General features: G+C 44.1%; 1 protein-coding gene and 1 non-coding gene across 2 annotated transcripts in view; one reads left to right on the top strand and one right to left on the bottom strand.

Annotated features, from left to right (window-relative positions):
- Positions 1-19,416, top strand: part of TLN2 (talin 2) — a 436,539-nt gene that overhangs the window by 117,606 nt on the left and 299,517 nt on the right. The gene's annotated exons all lie outside the window — the stretch shown is intronic.
- On the bottom strand, positions 17,956-18,059 carry LOC122239996. The gene has a single exon (XR_006219380.1). It is a non-coding gene; the product is annotated as a small nucleolar RNA U13 (small nucleolar RNA).

Raw genomic sequence — 19,416 nt, 5'->3', positions numbered from 1 at the left:
GTTCTTCTGTTTGGCAGGTTTCCTTGCTAGTTTATTCTGCCTTTTTTTTGTTGTATTTTCCTGCAGCTGACATTTTCAGGACAGAATGACTCCCAAGTGTCAATTTCAGAGTTCAAAAGCCAGAGAGGAAAATTGCATCTTCTCCCTCTGATGTGCAATTAACTTTGACTTTGACAAAGATTTCGCTCTCCCCGCTGGGATGTGGGAGAATGTTATAGAGGATTTGGAAACTGTTAACAAAATGAATGGTCTGCCTTGAAATTGCTTTCACACACACATCCCACCCTCCTCCCTGCCCCGCCTCCAAAACACAAACATACACACAATCCCATGGGTTCCAGGGTCAGGGATAAGCCTTCACAAGTTACCTACAGTTGAGGAAGGTAACTCTTAACTGCTTTACATAAGCCAGGTGTTTCTCAGAACCAGAAGTATATAAAGTGTATCATTGTGCAACTGTTTCAACACAGTCCTCAAGCCAACAAGTAGAGGAAATCTATCCCAGAGAGAACAAGGTAGACTGGGCAATTGCAATGAAGTTGGGGACATGGAGTTTTGAGGTGTTGTGTGAGTTACCATTCTTGGTGAGGAATGGACGAGGTAGTTGTCATCCTGTATTTAGTCATCTGTTAAGCCCTGAAATAAACACTGTGGATAAAACATCTGCTTCCTCCCACACCCCATCCTAACACCTGATAGACAGGTCACAGGGTTCCACTTCCATATTGATAAATAGCTGGCTGATCTTAGGTTCTAGACCATTTTATTAGCAGCTAGCATTTTGAGAGAGGGGCACTATGCTACGTGTATTAGATGAATTATAGTAGTTCAGCCTCTGAGGAACTGTGATGTTCAACGAGGTATACATTACTTTTTAGTAATTAGGTCTTAGAGCAGGTGATGGAGTTGGGCTCTCACACCCAAGTCTGCCTGGTTTCTGAGGCTGCTTGTAAAATAAAATCGGCAACACTGTATATGGGGTACATGTAAGAATTCTAACACTTGTTAGCCTTTAATACGTAGTTGCTCATATACAGAGAATGTAACTGAATGCCACAGGGAGAAATTGACAATGCCATGGCATAGTGGGAGAATTTAACATGCCATTGTTAGTAGTCGAAATATCAAGCAAACAAGAGTAAGATGTAGCAACTTAATTTAGTGGAAATGCATGGAACAGTACTCCAATAACCGGCACGTACTTCACACGAAGAGCACACCTGGAAAGTGGCCGTGGGTACCTTTCAGTAAATTTTAAAGAGTAAGTACTTTATGGATTACTTAAAAAAAAGGGGTGGGGAAGGGGCAGTTAGAAATTAAAGACTAAAGGCAAGCTGAATTGCCCAGTTCTCTGATGGTGAGATAACCGTGGATTCTTTAGCCATATTGAGCATACAGACCTCAGGGAAGAGCTCACAGTCTTGCTGGGGACCTGGAGGCAAAAGCAGTAGGGAAGTGAGTCTGCCATACCCCCTCTCCCCTCCCTCCTCCCCGCCCCCACCAGGTGCTGCTTCTATTTGCTTTTGAGGGGCTGAGGGTGTAGGGTTATTTGACATACACTACTCTCTGCTTCCCGGTTAGGCATTTTGTAAATACAAATCCCTACCCTGATAGTCTCTTAGGAGGGAGAGCCCTTAAAACCACCTGGGACTCCTTGTTTATGGGAATTCTGGGCCGTTTCAGCATTCCTGTGCTCTGATAACATAGCCTTTTCTATGCAGGGGAATTAAACTGTCTTGTTGGTACATAAATTAAAATCATTGCCTTTTAAAGACTGTGAATAGGAGCTCTGTAAATGGAGGATTTTATATTCCAAGTGATTGTTCTAATGGAATACTTGCCATCCTCACAGGGGTGTGTGGTAGGAAGCGATTTTGGCTTCCTCACGGGAGCTCAGTGGTGCTGAGGCAGAGTGGCCTGGAGAGAGAACCCAGGCTTGAGAACCTGGGGGAACTCTTCTCCTGGGACAAAAGCCAGTTGCTTTCCTCTGAGCCTGAGATACGACTTGACACACACCTTGACTTTAAACTCCTAAGGAATAGATAAAATCATGTAACTTAGACAGCCTTGTGTCTGTCATCAGATGCCAGTCTGATGTCATTTGAAGTCATGGTTGTCTATACCTTCATTCGGACCTCTGGCTTTAGAATTTGCCATCAGTTGGGTTGTGTTCATATTTGTATTATACGTTTGCTTCTCTTTGTTAATTTTTGTTGATGTTTATTTTTGAGAAAGAGCGTGAGCAGGGGAGGGGGAGAGAGAGAGAGAGAGAGAGAGGGAGGGAGGGAGGGAGGGAGGGGAAGACACAGAGCATGAAGCAGGCTGCAGGCTCTGAGCTGTCAGCACAGAGCCTGACATGGGGCTTGAACCCATGAACCGTGAGATCATGACCTGTGCCGAAGTCAGACGCTTAACCACCTGAGCCACCCAGATGCCCCTGTTTGCTTTTCTTCATGGATTTTTACAGATGTTTGAAAAACTTTGGTAAGATCTGGAAGTTCCAGTCTGTTTCTGTTGCCCATGATGGGTCTCCTATTCAGGTGAATAGAGAGGAGCTTAGAATCCAAAGGATTTCACATCAGAAAGTATCTGCCTTCATTTTGTACTCCAGGGGGAAAAGAGACCCTCAACGCAAATGACTGATGTCAAATCATAAGTTAGCTGGAAAGGATGAGAGTAACAACGTTGTAGTCCTCACTTGAGCTGCCACCGTGGTGTTTGTGTGCATTAGTTCATGTTAGAGCTTCTTTACAAGAATGCTGTCGCTGTTCCAGTTTGACATGTAAGGAGGCTGGGTCTTGGGGAATGGAAGGCACGTGCTCAAGGTCGCATGACTCTTGTCCTATTCTGTCTGGCTATAAATCTTACTCTTTTACCTAGAACCCTGTCCTGCCTCTTGGCTATGTTCGATCTGCTTCTTACAGCTAAGTTGCTAAAGCCAGCCATGTGTCCTTAGGTGACACATCTTCTCGTACAAAATGAGGGGGATACGTACAACGTTCTCAGAACTCCCTGGAATGTATACTCGTCTTTCAGAGATGATTTAAAAGCACCATGTGATTAACCTGTGCCTATGAGTTTGTGACTTGGTTCCTCTAGCATTGATTGAATATATCCCCATGTTCACTTTGGAAATGGGGTCATTTGCCAGATCCTCAGGGACCTCCGCACCCTCTTTGTCTGGACATATTTTCTCGGTCCATTGGCAGAACCGGGCTTGAGGTTAGGACCATTTCTTTTCTGTGGTGATGTCTGAGTTCAGTGGGATCTTCTCAGGTATGAGAAATTGGTGAGAATTGATTCAGTCTGCTTTTTCTTGCCTGTTTTGACTTCTTGTACTTGGTCTTTTTATTGCACCTTTCGTAATAGTGTATCCCTTGTGCCTTGTGGGAAATGGGACCCGGGCTTAGTTACATTTGTGGGCTGTTTTGCCCAAAAGGACCCCTGGGGTGGTTGAAGGGATGTACTGACTGAGCCCCAAGGGGGTGGTATCTCCCCAGGTGCTGTTGGTGTTCAGCAGAGCTGAGGCCTCCCGGATGTTACTCCTCTCTCAGCACTCAACACCACTGCCTTCTTTGTCTACATCGCGGCCTTGCCATCCTGCCGAGGCTTGCTGATCCTCTGTGTCCTCAAGACTCTCTGTGGTGTGGTGTTGGGTCAGTACCTGTGCTGCCAATGGGAACTGCTGGAAGAGAAGTTGGGAGAGGAGCATTCTAAAGGCTTTCGTTCTTTTTTTTTTTCTTTTTAAAAAAGTGGTTAAATGTTTATAAGAGAGGGAGGAAGGGAGAGGGAGAGGGAGACAGCATGTGCAGGGGAGGGGCAGAAAGAGAGGGAGAGACAGAATCTGAAACGGGCTCCAGCCTCTGAGCTGTCAGCACAGAGCCTGACGCCGGGCTCGAACTCAACGAACCATGAGATCATGACCTGAGCCGAAGTCGGACACCTAGCCAACTGAGCCACCCAGGTGCCCCTCAAGGCTTTAGTTCTGCATTAATGCCAGAATTGGGCACGAAGGGTGGTCAAGAGTGGCAGTGATGGGCTTGGTCAGGTAGACTGTGCATTTATTATTTTCTCTTCTGTCGATACTCAACAAATGGAATAAACAAAATAAGGGGAAAAATCCATATCTGTTTTTCTAATGAGTATGAAAACACTGGTGCATTGTCTTGAGACACGGACGCATGTACATGTGTAACCATCGTTCTTGGGTACTCTGGCTGCTGGTCTGTGTGCATGCGTTCCCCGGGCTATGCTACTGCGTCTCCTCAGGGTCCCCTTCAAGGCCCAGGGAAGCCAACACCAGGACCCAGGAGTGGCCCCTGCTGTGGGGTGGCCTGGCTCATTACAGTGGTCTCAGAGAATCTTCCTGCAGTAGTTTAACGGACTTCATTTGCTGGGTAGGGTCCCTCAGATCTTAAAGGTGTCCTGCCTCCGAATGGAAGTAAACACTTAAAACCTCAGGTCTCCATCAACTAGGATGCTGGTCCAAATGAATCTCTGACAGACTCCGTCCCAAGTGATTTCTGGTTCTCTTGGCCAGTTTGGTAATCTTGTTTCTGTGTGGCAGGTGATGGAAGGGTTACAGACGCCGGCTCCGGTCGTCAGGGAGCTTATCCTGTATGTGTGCAGATGAAGCGATGAGTAACTGAAGACTTGGACCATGGTGTTAACTAGACTTAAGTATATGTGTGGGTATTGCAGTACGTGTGACGTACAGCAACAGATGGCCTGTGCAGAGTCCGTTACACCCTATATGTGCATCTCCGGTGTATAGACTTGTGTACATATGCAGGCACGTGCATCCATGCCCCTATGGTACCAAAGACACCCTGAGCCGTGAGCTTCTTTTTGATTCTTGGGAAGGCTTCAAGGGAAAATTCTAGGGACATGGGTGTTGGGAATGTGGGATGGATTTTGGACCCTTGGGGAGGAGCGCATCCTACAGCTGGTACAACTAGGGAGGCTGTGAAGTGTTGGGCGCTAGAATCTGGAGTTTTCTTTGGATTCTGCAGAGAGCATTTTAGGTGATGTTGACTATATGGCAAGATTTGGTCTCTTCTGGGAGGGACGCTGAGTGTCCTGACGAGTTGAACTGGGACCTTTGGCCTTGTACTTGCTGGGGATGGGGATAAAATTCTCATGCTTCTGCCTCAAGAAACCACTGGCCTGTATTGTTTTTTTTTTTCTTTTTCTTAATTTCTTTTCTTAAAAGACATTTCTTTAAAAACTTTTTTTGAATGTTTATTTTATTTTTTGAGAGAGAGAGAGAGACAGAGTGTAAGCAGGGGAGGAGCATAGAGAGACGGAGACGCAGAATCCGAAGTGCGGGCTCCAGACTCTGAGCTGTCAGCACAGAGCCTGGCACAGGGCTTGAACTCACCAACTGTGAGTTAAGTCAGTTGCTGAACTTAGGTCAGATGCTTGATCTATTGAGTCACCCAGGTGGCCTTAAGACAAACCTTACTTAAGGAAGAATCCACCTGGCTTATCACTTGTTACTGTGTACAGGTGTTTGAGCACAGCAGGAGGGTCACTGCACTCTAATATCTCTCAGGGACAGAAGTGACCTCACATCCTTGGGGAAATAGTAGTGAGTCAGTCCCAAAGATGAACTCCTGCCTTGGGAACCTTGCAGAAAACTTCCACCTTGTTCCCACAGTTGAGATAGGAAGATTCTGACAGATTTTATTTCAACCTGGAGTTCACGGAGATTTATAGCTGAGTATAGTAAGGCTTTAACTCTTGCTTCATGGGCTGGCTTTTATCTTGTGGGTTTTAACCACTGCCTGCCTCTTTTTCTCAAAGAGAAAAATGTGTTTTTTGTTTATCTTTGTACAAGTATATGGTGATCATTACTGAACTCATACAAAAGTAGAAGAATAAAATAGTTACTCCAAAACCCACAGCAACTTGTCATTTTGATAGATTTCCTTCTAGTCTCTTTTGGTGCATATTTAAAAACTTTAAAAAAAATTATTTTTGAGAGAGAGATAAAGTGCGAGCAGGAGAGGGGTAGAGAGAGGGAAACACAGAATCCGAAGAAGGCTCCAGGCTCTGAGCTTTCAGCACAGAGTCCGATGCAGGGCTCCAACCCACGAACCATGAGATCATGACCTGAGCTTAAGTCAGACGCCCAACCAACTGAGCCACCCAGGCACCCCAACATTTAAAAACTTATTTTTCCAGATTATAAAAATAACGTGTAAAATATAACAAATACTTTAAACACAACATGCATGTATTCACCTTGGAGACAGTTGTTAATATTTTAGTGCTTTTCCTAGAGTTGTTTGTTGTTGTTGTTGTTGTTTTTTACTTTTATTAAGTTTTATTTAAGTTCTCTCAGGTTCAAACTCATGGGCCTGAGATCAAGAATTGCATGCCCTTCTGACTGAGCAAGCCAGGCACCACCCCCTCCTTAAAGTTTTTTCAGTAGATGTTTGCATACTTGGAATAAAATTAGGAAATTTTTAATATAGTTTATATTTATATTTTTATTTTCCAATTCATATTGGCAATGCTTATGTTATTTCAAATTGTGTAAACGTGGTTTAAACTGATATAGCCACTTAAGTGGCTATATCAATTAACCTGATCATTTGCTACATTTGTAGTGGTGGAAAATTATCCTGATGGTATGGTAGGCTCTGAAGACATTATCCAAGGAGTCAAAATTGGGTCCCCAGACCAAATTAAAGTGTTGAAATTAATTCAGTTTGTGTCAATCTCAATACACAGTAAGAAGCAAGGAGAGAGATTAGGTTAAGGCATGTAGGTCCAGCAGGATAGGTGGACCACAGTACTTGTATCCTGGCTTGGGTAGTGTTCGTATATCCTGTCTATTAGCCACCATGCCCTTCCCTGCTGATGATGTGATTACAAGGACAGAACAGAGAATGAGCCAGAGGGCTCAGAAAACAGAAGATTCCTGGACCCCATACACTTGGTCTGTTGCAGGAATTCAGGAGGAAGCATTCCTGGCCACATGTGTCTCTTACCAAAGCTCCTGTTGAATGTCAAGAGCTTTTCTTCTCCCATAATACACCAACTGGGCCAGAATGGGTGTCACCAATGGGTGACCATATTTGGGTGTTTGCTCAAGAATACTGGGTGACCACTTGGTCATTCTGTCCCTTCCTACCTATGTTCAGTGCACATGCGTTCTACTTTTTTGTAGCTACCAGGTCACACAAGCTGTGTGCTTGTTTACCCTCTGTAAGTCACGTATCCTGTAAGTTTCATCCATTCATTCTCTTCTTCTCTGTAGCAGAACTGAGTATTATTGAAAGGCATGGCCAACACCCATTGTACTTGTTCTCATTGTTTAATGATGAGAGGTAATACTTCAACAGCCATCTTCGTATAAAAAGCTTTTTCAGCATTCTGGGACAGATTGCTAGAAGTGGAATTACATGGGCTGAAGGAATATTTTCAGGGTTTTTAACAAGTACCATCAGATTACTTACTTGAAGAGAGATGTAGGGGAGAATGGGCTACAACTTAACACCTAGTTGGTTTCTTTCACGCCACCCCGTCTCCAATCTCTGTCTCTCTTAGTTATTTTTATTTTTATTTTTTCCTGAATAAGCAGAGCACAAATGGAGGGTAGATATGTGATGGCATTAATTCTCCTTCCTGCATCTGTCACATACCTTCTCTCAGGCAACTTCTCCTATGTTTTATGTGTCTGTCCAGAGATAAACTAGGGGTAGACAAATGTGCATGTATGCGTATATTATTATATACAACTATATTTTTAAAAAAATTTTAATGTTTATTTTTGAGAGAGAGAGAGAGCATGAGAAGGGAAGGGGCAGAAAGGGAGACACAGAATCCGAGGCAGGCTCCAGGCTCTGAGCTGTCAGCACAGAGCCCGATGCAGGGCGCGAACCCAAGAGCTGCGAGGTCGTGACCTGAGCCGAAGTTGCACGCTTAACCAACTGAGCCACCCAGGTGCCCCACAACTATATGTATTTTAAAGCACAAGTGATCACATACTGTTTACTTCCGAGTGTTTTGCTCTATATTTCATGGGTCTTTGCATATCAGTACTTACAGAACTGCCTATTTTTTTTTAATTTATTTTCACTTTAGAGTGTGTGTGCATGAGTGGGGGAGAGTGCAGAGGGAGGAGAGTGAAAGAATCTTAAGCAGTTTCCAGTGCCCAGCACAGAGTCTTATATAGGGCAAGATCCCATAACCCTGGAATCATGACTTGAGTTGAAATCAAGAGTTGGATGTTCAACCAACTGAGTTCCCCAGGCTCCCCTAATGGCTGCTTAGTCTTCTGTCATGTGGATGCATCATAACTTCCCTTCTTCTCTATTGATAGATATTGTTTTGGTCTCTGATATTTGGTGGGTTCTTAACATCCATGAATAAATGGTATATGGTGTATACATGAATTTGTCTATAAAGTAAAATCCTAAAAGTAGAACTAGAGATTTTACAGCTTGATGGACAATACCAAATTTTTCTGCTTCAAGGAAAGATATAAAGGAATTCTCCTTTCTCCAATCCTGTATCCATACTGTTAGACTTTTTGATCTTTGTCTTTCCAACAGATGAAAAAGTGTCCTTCTGTAGTTTTAATATGTGTTTTTCTTATCAGTGGGGTTGAACATCTTCTCAAAGAACTCCCTTCCTGACTTGTTGCGTGGTCATACTTTTGTGCCGTTGTTGTTGTTGTTGTTGTTGTTGTTGTTAGGTTGTTGGTCTCTTTCTTGTTCATTTGTTGGAAGTCTTAATAAGAAAGTTCTTTATTGTGAAAGTTGCAAGTAATTTTTCCTAGTTGATCATTTGTCATTGAACTAATATATAGTGTGTATTGCTTTGAATATTTAAAGAGATTTTTTTTAATGTTTGTTTACTTTGTGTGTGTGTGTGAGAGAGAGAGAGAGAGATAGAGATAGAGAAGTGGGGAGGGACAGAGAGGGAGACCCAGAATCCGAAGCAGGCTCCAGGCTCTGATCTGTCAGCACAGAGCCTGATGTGGGGCTCGAACTCATGAGCCATGAGATCATGACTTTAGCTGAAGTTCGATGCCCAACCGACTGAGCCACCGAGGCGTCCCTGCCATGTACATTTTTAAAAAGGAGATGGAGTTGAATTTATCCATCTTTCCTTACATGGCTTACAGTTTCTGTGTTCTACTTGGGCCTTCCCCACTCAATGTGGAAACCTGAGACTTCCCTCTCCTCTCCCCCAGTGCTAAAATGGATTTGCTATTGTCTCTGAATCATTATCTCCAAGCTGAAAGGGTTTCAGGGATCTGTAGCTTAGATGGGGCCTCAGGTGAGTCTCCTGAAGCCAGTCCATTTAGGAATCATCTGAGAGTGTGGCTGTCTCCCAGGTGATGAATGACCCAGGTTTACTTAATGGAAAGAAGAGTCTAAGCTACTTGGAATAGTATTCACTGGGAATAGTTGGAAGCTACGTGAACTTTCATCAGGCCATTGGCATGATAGGTGGTGCTCATACAAAGCCAGCTGCTCAGCACAGCCCCTTGCAGCATGCGTGATTGACCCTCTTGGCAGTCATGGCCCTATCTGGTAAGTGGGGCCCAGAACAGCCCCTGAAGTACGCTACAAAAAAGGGACCAAATCTTTGCCTTTTTTTTTTTTTTTTCTTTTAAGAACATTGCTCTTCACATGGTAAATACTGATTGGGCAACAGGACCATGCTTGCTTGTTCTTTGATTTGTGTGGATTGGATGCCTTGATTTGAGCTGACAAACCTTGAATGTGGGGTCTTAGCCATGGTTGCTTACCTGGTGTATGATCTTGGGCAAAGCACTCAGCTTCTTTGATTGGATCTTCCTCAGAAAATGAGATATATCGATGCTGCACAGTTGTGAAGGTAAGATGAAGTAATGAGTCTGACGGTTCTCCTTCAACTGTACCTAGGCCAGGTGGGTACTTGGCCTCAAAATTTTAGGTGCGCAGGGATCCATACAGAGAGGTTCGTTAACTGTGTGACCTCTTGGGCCCAGGACCATGTGTTTTGAACATTGACAAGATTGTGAAGCAGATGGTCTGTGATTCTCACGTTGTGCAGCTTTGAGGTGGGCGAGTCAGGGAAAGCTGGTGGGGCTGTGTTGCTTGGGGTCTGTCTGCTTTCCCTTCCCTCCCCTCCCCTCCCAACAGTGATCCATTTGGGTCCAATTTTCATTTAGTTACGAGCTCTAATTCAAATTTTTAGACGGTAAGGATTATTTTACACATACATTTAGAGAGACTAAGATAATTAGCTGATTTTTGTTCTGAGAATATTCTTCTTCCTCACCTCATTAATTATTGAACAAGAAAGTTTGCCTCCTGTGGGCAATGCTTAGAGGATTTAAATCATGACAATATTTATGTCTTTATGGGTGTTTGCTGATATTAGCACCAGGCCTACCCGCCATCCTGGCACTCTGCCCAGGCAGGGAAGTTGGTCTTTATGTCCTGCAGTCTGTGGGCAGCTGTTCAGGACGACCCCATGCAGTGAACCTTGTGAATTACTAGGAGTTAGTGATGTGACAAGATCCCCATTCTGGTGGCTTTGAGGTTTAGGTGATTGACTGTGTGCTTATGATGTGAACCAAAATGTTTGCTGTTGGTTTTGATTAATGGGGCCTGGGCCCCATTTTAATTACCAAAGGGAAGATCTCGAATAGTAGGTAATGCCTGTGGTCAAAATGTTTTTTCCACCTAACACTTGTTTACTCATTCTGTTCTGAGATCTGAGAAAAACCTATCTACCTAAACACCCTGCATTGGCCAATATAATCTAGCAATGTTTGGTCAGAGTAGACATTAATGAAGATTAGAAAAATTAGGTCTCCTAATATGATGTGTAGAAACTGACTTTATTTTTTGATTTATTGGAGTGCACAGGTGGAGGGGAGGGGTAGAGGGAGAGAGAATCTCAAGCAGGCTTCTTGCTAAGCATGGAGACCCATATGGGGCTCGAACCCATGAACCGTGAGATCATGACCTGAGCTGAAATCAGGAGTCTGACGCTCAACCGACTGAGCTACCCAGGTGCCCCTGACTTGTAATTTATTTTTTGGTATCCTCTTGGCTTGGAATTATGTTTGTGATATTGGTAGAGGCAGTGGCCTGTATAATTTCTACTGTACAGAGTTTAAGAGACATGGGTTCTAAACCTGTCTCTACCACTGGCTGGCTCTGTGACCTTGCCTGGTCCAACAGCTCTGGGCTTGAGTTTTATCCTTTGCCCCATGGAAGCTCCAGGAGTGTAAAGGCTTGTCTGCGCAGTTGACTGCTAGGGTTTATGCAGAGTAGGTGCTCAGTAATGGTGGTGTGAGTGAGGGAACTGGTCAAGCTGATTTAATGTGGATTTCATATTCCAGGGATCCTATTCAGATACTTTCTGACCCAGTAAGGTTTGGAGTAAGACCTGAGATGCTGCATTTGTAGCCCGTTCTAGGTGATGCCTATGTTTGTGCATCACCCTTTGAGTAGCACGTTGCCTTTAGATGAGAGATAATCTGTTCTGCTTTACTTACCTGAAGATCTTTGTAATGTCTTGCTGAAGGTCAGTTTGTAAATACAACCTGTTCACTGAAACTGACCAGTAGTCTCTGCGCTGTGGCTGTCGTGACCAAAAAACTGTCTGGTTTAGCTTCAGCACTGGCTTTCAAGTCTCTGTTTAGTTCACTTTGCTTTAGAACATGGTCTCTAAGCAGCAGCACCTGGGAATTTGTTAGAAATGCAAATTCTGGTGGGGGGAGTGGGGCGCTTGGGTGGCTTAGTCACTTAAGCTTCCAACTTTGGTTCAGGTCAGGATCTTAGGATTCATGAGTTCAAGCCCCGCACTGACAGTGCAGAGCCTGCTTGGGATTCCCTCTCCCTCTGTCCCTCTGTCCCTCTGTCCCTCTGTCCCTCTGTCTCTCTCTCCCTCTCTCCCTCTGTCCCTCTCTCTCTCCCCCTCCCCCTCCCGTGTAGGCTTGTGCGTGCGCTCTTGCAGACTAAATGAATGAACTCATGTATTATGTGTGTGTGTATATGTATATATACGTGTGTGTATATACACATGTATATATATATACACACGTATATATATATACACGTATATATATATATATATATACACACACACATATATATGCATATGAAACAAACAGAAATGCAGATTCTGCGGCCTCACCCCAGAGACCTACTGAATCAGAAAACTCCAGGGTGGGGTCAGCAGTCAGTGTCTCCGAACCACCCATCCAGGAGTTGTTGATGTTTCAGAACTACTGCTGTGCTTTAAAACCTTTCAGCACGTCTGCAGGCGATGGTGTAGGCTGCTGGTGGGTATCACGGCACCTCTTTTGTTTGGCTTGTGGGTCATGAGGATATCCTGAAACCAAACAAAAGTTGATAGACAAAAAAAAGTAGGTTTTACTGAACTTCCCTGAATGGGTGGAAGGTAGAAGATGTGATGACTCTTGTTGGAAGCCATGTTTTTATGGATACGTGTTAATGTCCATTGGGCCTGATTTTTCTTACTCTTCTGGAAAATGGGAGACAGGGTTGCCCATTGGAATCACCCGCGGAGCTTTAAAGACTATAGATGCCCACCACAGGTTCTGATGTCCTTGATCTTGGGTGCAGCCGGGACAACCAGATTTTAAAGACTCCCTGGGTAATTCTAGCATTTAGTGAAGATTGAGAATTCCTAGACTAAAGGAATGTATCACTTTTTTTCTCTGAGTATGTTTTAAATTTATTTTTAATTTCCATGCAATAACTCCGTTGTGTGTATGTGTATGGGTTTCTGACAAACGCATAAAGTTGTGAAATCACCACCACCCTCCATTCCTAGCATTTGGTTTTCATTAACGTGCTTGTGGAGTTTTCTTCCTTAAAATGACACATGGAAACACATGACCTTCACTTGATTTCTGTCATTACTGTTCCTGTTTAGTTGTTGTTGATTGACGTTTCTGTCGGAAATCCCATATCCTGAAATTAGTGCTGCAAAACAGTTGCCTAACGCTAACTTGCTTTGTAGTTTGAAGAGCCTCTTAATTAGTGGTGTGCAGAGTTGTGAAGTGTTTATAACTACAAATGGTCAGGGCCCAGTCCAGACCAGTTAAACTAGAATCTAGTATACCTGTTGGGACCCTGGCATGGGCTTTTTTTTTTTTTAAGGCTGCCCAGGTGTTACTAAGGGACAGCCAGGCTTGGAACCATTTCTCTATGATTGTCCCTTAATTTTTTTTTTTTTATGTTTATTTCTGAAAGACAGAGAGAGAGAGTGTGAGCGCACAAGCAGGGGAGGGGCTGAGAGAGAGAGGGAGACACTGAATCCAAAGCAAGCTCCAGGTTCTGAGCTGTCAGCACAGAGCCCGATGCCGGGCTCGCATGTGTGAACTGCCAGATCGTGACCTGAGCCAAAGTTGGATGCTCATCTGACTAAGCCACCCAGGAACCCTTGATAGTCCCTTAAAATGCCTGTGATCCTAGATCATGGGTTCTGGTAAAGGTCTGTATCCCTTTTCTCAGCCCAAAGTGCTTCTGATATTCTTCTTTTTTTTTTTCCTTCTGTGACACGAATCTGGGTGCATTTTTGAAAAGGATTCAAGGAAAATGACTTCTGATGATTGAGGATAGTTGAAGAGAAATGCATTTTTTATTTTTGCCTCCTTGTGAAATACTGTTGATTGGCACAGTATATCTGTTGTCGTGCCTCTTTGGACCGTGTGTGGAGTTTTGTAATCATGCGGATGTGTGCGTAGTGGTCGGAGGGAGGTCAGCTCACTGCTGTCCAGGCTCAGCTGTGCTTTTGTTGTGGGAGAGAGGAAAGTGATGCACGAATGCTCTCTGGCTAGGGCTTTATCAAGTTCATGAATGCTTTCCTGACCAATCTGTTGATGCTGTGATGTTGTTTTTAAAAGATGTTTTCTTTTAAAACATTCTTTTAAAACATGTCTTTCTAAAATGAGCGCCTGGGTGGCTCATTTGGTTAAGTGTCCACCAACTCTTGGTTTCGGCTCAGGTCATGATCTCAAAGTTTGTGGGTTCAAGCCCTTTGCATTGACAGCACGGACCCTGCTTGGGATTCTCTGTCTCCCTCTCTCTTTACTCCTCCCCTGCTTGCTCTCTATCTCTCTTTCAAAATAAATATTAAAAAGCATTTTCTAAATAAATAGTATAAATAAGTAGTCCCTTGATCTCTAGGACTAACAGCACCTTGATTTTCAGGGGTCGGGGCTAGTCTTCCCATGGTGCTTTTTTAATCCACAAGCTGAACCAGTTTACCCAGAGGGCCTTAGTTCCTGGAAGGTGAAGTCAGGCCATGCACTGTATAAAGTTAATCAAAGAAGATTGTCTCACTGGAAGCTTAGAACTTAACCATTTCATGGATAAGGCAACTGAGCCTCAAGGGGAGAAGTGATTTATTTGCTCAGTCCCTCAGCTGGGCCTTACTCCTAGCCCACTGTCCTGGATGGCTTACCCTGTGGTTGGGCTCATGCAAAAGGCTAGATGATGGATAATAAGGGTACAAAGGGTAGTTTTAAAGGGGTGATTCTATCAATGTCAAGCCTGACTGATGGCTCGGCTCCTGTATTGAGGGGATTTTTTGGGTCTTAAGAGCCCACTTCACACATTGATTGAGGGCACCCTTTTCTTTGTATGGTATTCGGGAAGCTGCTAAATGTCTTCACTTTCTGTCTGTCCAGCAACTCTGCTTTTCTCAGGCCTTAAACACCAGCCTGTCTTGGTTGTTACCCTTGGAATATTACCTCTGTTCTTGTACCGAGAGTTTAAGGAGACAGTCATTAATGGCCGTGTGGTTTTGAGCACCTAGAAGCGTTTCTACTCCACTAGCTCTCATTCCTCCAGGTTCTCTCCCTGCAAAGTCTTGTTACCAAGTGTTTTGCGTTACATGTAACAGTTTGTCCAAAACTTCTTAAGTGTGAGATTGGAACTCACCTGTGTCAGATGAATAAACTGGTGGCAAAGTTTGGAACTGGGAAGTCTTTTCAGGAAGATGTACTTACAGAAGCAGATTCTGTCTTCTGTGGCCAGAGGGGCCTTGATAATATCCTTCCTCCTTGGTTTTACATTTGGGGTCTTACTTGGATTCCTACATTCACATGGTTCCATGTACACTTCCAAAGAGACAAAAAGAGTGAAGTTTTACCTGTAAATTAAAAGATTAAATTCTACCTTCTGACCCCTTTGTATGGGAAGTAAAATATCCCTATGTGACAGATTGAGGCCATTTGTGAATCAATAAACGTAGGACTGTCATTCTGAGAAATTGTTCAAGCTTCTGAGAACAAATGGAATGCCTTAAAAAATATGAGAGAAGATCTATCTGATTTGATTTACTCTGGAGAGAAGGTGGGTGCTTTATAACCTGCTGATTACCATAATAAAACATCTTTATTTTTCAGGGAAACATAAAATGACAATAGACCTTAAAGTACAGTATCCTGTCACTTGCCTCTGGTGGGGAATTAAGGATGGTTCAGTTGTGATTTGTAAAGAGCATACCAGTGGAAACTAAATTTTAAGGCTAACCTCAAAGTAGAAACCATAGCTTGCTTTGGGGGAAAGAATTGATGATTTGCTCTTCCTGGTGCTTTCCCACCACCCACCCCGCCCAACCTTAGTCAAATTTTGAGTAGACCAGTTCCAAGGCAGGACTGATAAACGTGCTCTTTCAGAAGCATTTTCATGTTATACATGTATCGTGTTTTGTATGTGGAGAGAGTTGTCCTGTTCTCTATGTGCCAAGAATGGGTGGTGGGTGGGATTTGTATCTGGACCAGTGCACTTTGCTTAGTCTTCGGGGGTGGTGACTGTGGCATTTCTAACACATACACCACTGAGTAGGCCCAGGTCTGGAAAAGCATTGTGTCCGTGTTGGGGGTGATAGTGCACCTTTAGTGGGGAGGGTTAAGAAGTCGGTACTTGGTTTCAGACAAGGGTCTCACAGAGGGTGTGATTAAAGTCAGCGTCACCATGGAGGGTGGGAGCAGGGTGAGCCCAAACCTGTCTGTCAAAAACCTGAACCTGAACCCTAGGATTACTAGCCCCCTGTGGAACTGGAAGGAAGGAGTACCAGTGGATGATGGGTCATTAACTCAGGCGTTCATTCCCTCAATGGGTCAGTCGGACATCTAAACACCCACTAGCCATGAAGCTCTTTGGAGAGATTTTTAAAAGTTGAAAGTATGCTTCCTGCTGTCCATCTGGTCATCATCTTCCCCTTTGGCTTGTTTCTTCCAATAAACATAATCTGAAGAGCTTGTGTCAGGCCCGTTGTTAGGCACAGGACACTAAAAAGGTGAGCAAAAGTAAATATTTGTACTTAACTACTAGACCTCCAGCTGTTGACTGTGCAGGTATGTATAAATAGTCATACTTAAACTCAGTCCAAATGAGCTCATTGTGTCCTGGGTTTCCATTAAACTTAACAGCAAAAAAATTAAAAAAATGAGTAAATGCTTCTCAAGAAGCACTCTGTAACAGTGGGGGTGGGAGAACCTAAGACCCAACCCCTATAAAATGTGGTACGTGTGCAGAGAGAGACATGTACAAGGTATTACAGGATTGCAGAGGCATGGTACCCATTTGATTCTTAGGGTGGGACAGCTTATCACAAAGGGCTTCCAGAGGGAGGGAAAGAAAGGAATGTTAGCCCGAGCCAGGCTGGTTGGGAATGTTGGCGGGTGGTGGTAAGGAGGGAAGGCCTCTCAGTCAATGCATAGGAGGTGGGAAAACAGTTGCAGTCTGGGAGCTCACTGTGGAAATCCCAAGATGTTCCAAGTTGATGGGGTATTAGGATGGTGACAAACTGGAGAGGTAAGTGGAAGCCAGGATATGGCTGGCCTTTCTGCCTGGCGGCGGTAGTTTGGATTTGATCTGGAAGGGGTTTAGGCAGCGGATTCACAGGGGCGCAGTGCGTGATCTAGTTGAAAAGACAAAATTAACACATTCCTGGGTACAGTGGCCAATGAGTTCAGTGCGAAGATTCATTGGTATGTCCCTAATGGGATGTATGGAGAAGGGGAGGGATTCACAGATCATTCCCTGAACTTTCACATGTGGAAACTCTGTCCTGCTGTCCCGTGGATGTTTGCTTTGGTTCTTGTGGAGGACAGAACAGACACAGATGCTGTTCTTCCTCAGGTGAGGGAAGATTGGCAGGTTTCAGGAACCAGGCCATAAGCTTATGAAGTCAGAATTAGGAGGTTGACTCCCATTTTTGTCCAAGCTTGTTGACCTGATTTGCTGATGCATTTTTGGTTCTTGGGGCCAGGGCCACCGGTGAGAAGGTAGAAGGAGTCCAGATCCATTAAGAATCCACCCGCATGGGGGACTTCTGCAGCTGTGTTACAGTGATGTTTCATAATGACTGTTCTCCATACTTCTGTGTATGTTTAAAATTTTCCCTAATTGATCAAAATAAGAATAATACCTTTGTGGGTTTGTGTGAGAATTCAGTGAGAACTGATGCAGGTGAAGATCTTGCACAGTGCTGTGCTTGCTGTGTGTTGACCACTGCTATCACTGTCCACTCCTGGCCAAATTCCTCTTTTCCTTCCCCACTCTTCCTTCATGCTCTTGACTTCCTTGACTTTCTTGGCCCTTTCTCTCATTTCTGTCCTTGGAATTTGCCCTGTGGATTTCAGACAGTCGGACTTTTCTGGTTTTGTCTCTGTATAGTTCTCGCAAGGCCATGCCTGTCTCTCTTCTTCTCTGGCTGATCTTGTGCAGGGAACCATCTCTACTGACGACCACTCCTAGGGTGACCACCCAGGGGTCAACATGCTTGACTGGTACTTCATGTGCCCAGATACCTCCTTGTGTATAACGTGCGTGGGGGGTGGGGAGGTGGAGAGGGGTGTTGATGGGGAGACAATGAGCCAAAGAGGCCACAGTAGATAATATCCCCCTTTATACAGTGGGTGTCTTCGTGTACTGTGATTTTTTTTTTTTTCCTGAATGTCAGATGGCTAACATCCCAATGTCGTAACAAGGTTTTAGGGAGGCACATATCACACAACGGCGTGAATACCCAGTCATCACGCTTGGGAACTACAAAAGGAGCTGTAGTGTCCTATTCTTTACACATAAGTATAAACTCTATGACTCTGTGCCTGTGGACGTGATTATTTATATACTTAATACAATGTCAGGGATGCTTGTTTCCATTTTGTATTGAGCCATTATCAGTGACTTTCAACCTTTTTAACCTTCTGACTGCTCTAGCTGCTTTGCTAAGTTGCAGATTATTTAGAAACCATTTGTATAATATACTAGGTGAAAAGATTATTGAGAAGAACTTGGTGATGAATCCTTCCATAAGAAGCACAGAATACCAGACTGTCTGGCTGGCACAGTCAGAACAGCATTTTGACTCTTGATCTCGGGATTGTGAGTTTGGGCCCTATGTTGGGTGTAGAGATGACTATAAAAAAGAAGTAAATTTAAAATACAAAAATGCATAGAATACTTACGACTTGGGAAGTGCAGTCGTGGTGGAAGGCTTTTCTCACTTGTTTATCAGTAGGATGTCCTTTTGAAGTAAGTGGTATCTCCCTTTTACTTAACCATTGTCATACACCAAATATTATTCTAGGATTCTTTTGCCAACAAAAGAAAACTGACCCTGAACTGGTTTAAACCATAAAGGGAATTGAGTGGTTCTTTTGACTGAGAAATCCAGCCATGGGATGGACTTCAGGTATGATTTGTTCCAGAGATGCATGCTTGTATTGGGGATCTAGTCCATCCCTCTAGGATTCTCTTGGCTCGACTGTCCTCTGTATGTTGGCCTCTGCCACACACAAGCTGTCTACAACTCACTGAAGCACAAATACCCTCAGGAGGTCTAGGTCTTAGGAATGAGTGCTTACATCACCCCTGGAAGAGCCCACCAACTTTGAAACAGGGGAAGTGGAAGTCTTGACATGGACTAAAGCTGGAGGTTGAGGTTGTGTGTCTGCCTTCTACCATTCCTTGTGCCCAGGGGAATGGATGCCACCACTGGGCTAGACCCTAGGATTTGCACCCCAAAGCTGAGAAATGTAGTCAGTCTCTGCAGAAGCACAAATGCAAGCAGAGAGTGTTAAGAGGAAATGAGTACTATGGAGGCTGCTCACAGGTGTCCACTCCAGGGACTGGCCTGGGGTTTGCATGCAGTGCTCTCTATCCAATTTCAGAGCCTTTTAATCCATCTGATACCTCATTTAAAGTGGTGTCTCCAAAGCACTATTTGATAACCTTCACGCTCAGTGTTCTTGAGGAAGCCTTGGGTCTTGGTCTTTTGCACGTTGCTGTCTAGGAGCATGACTTTGTCCACAATATCTAATTGTTGAAGAACTCCATATGCTCAACTCTGCAATAAGGTGGTTGGGCTCTATTAATTCATCCTATATTTACTGAATACCAGTTATGCCAGGCT

Source organism: Panthera tigris, chromosome B3, assembly GCF_018350195.1.
Source record: "Panthera tigris isolate Pti1 chromosome B3, P.tigris_Pti1_mat1.1, whole genome shotgun sequence".
Lineage (NCBI taxonomy): Eukaryota > Metazoa > Chordata > Mammalia > Carnivora > Felidae > Panthera > Panthera tigris.
The sequence above is the reverse complement of the archived record's forward strand: the minus strand, read 5'-3'. Positions and strand labels throughout refer to the sequence as shown.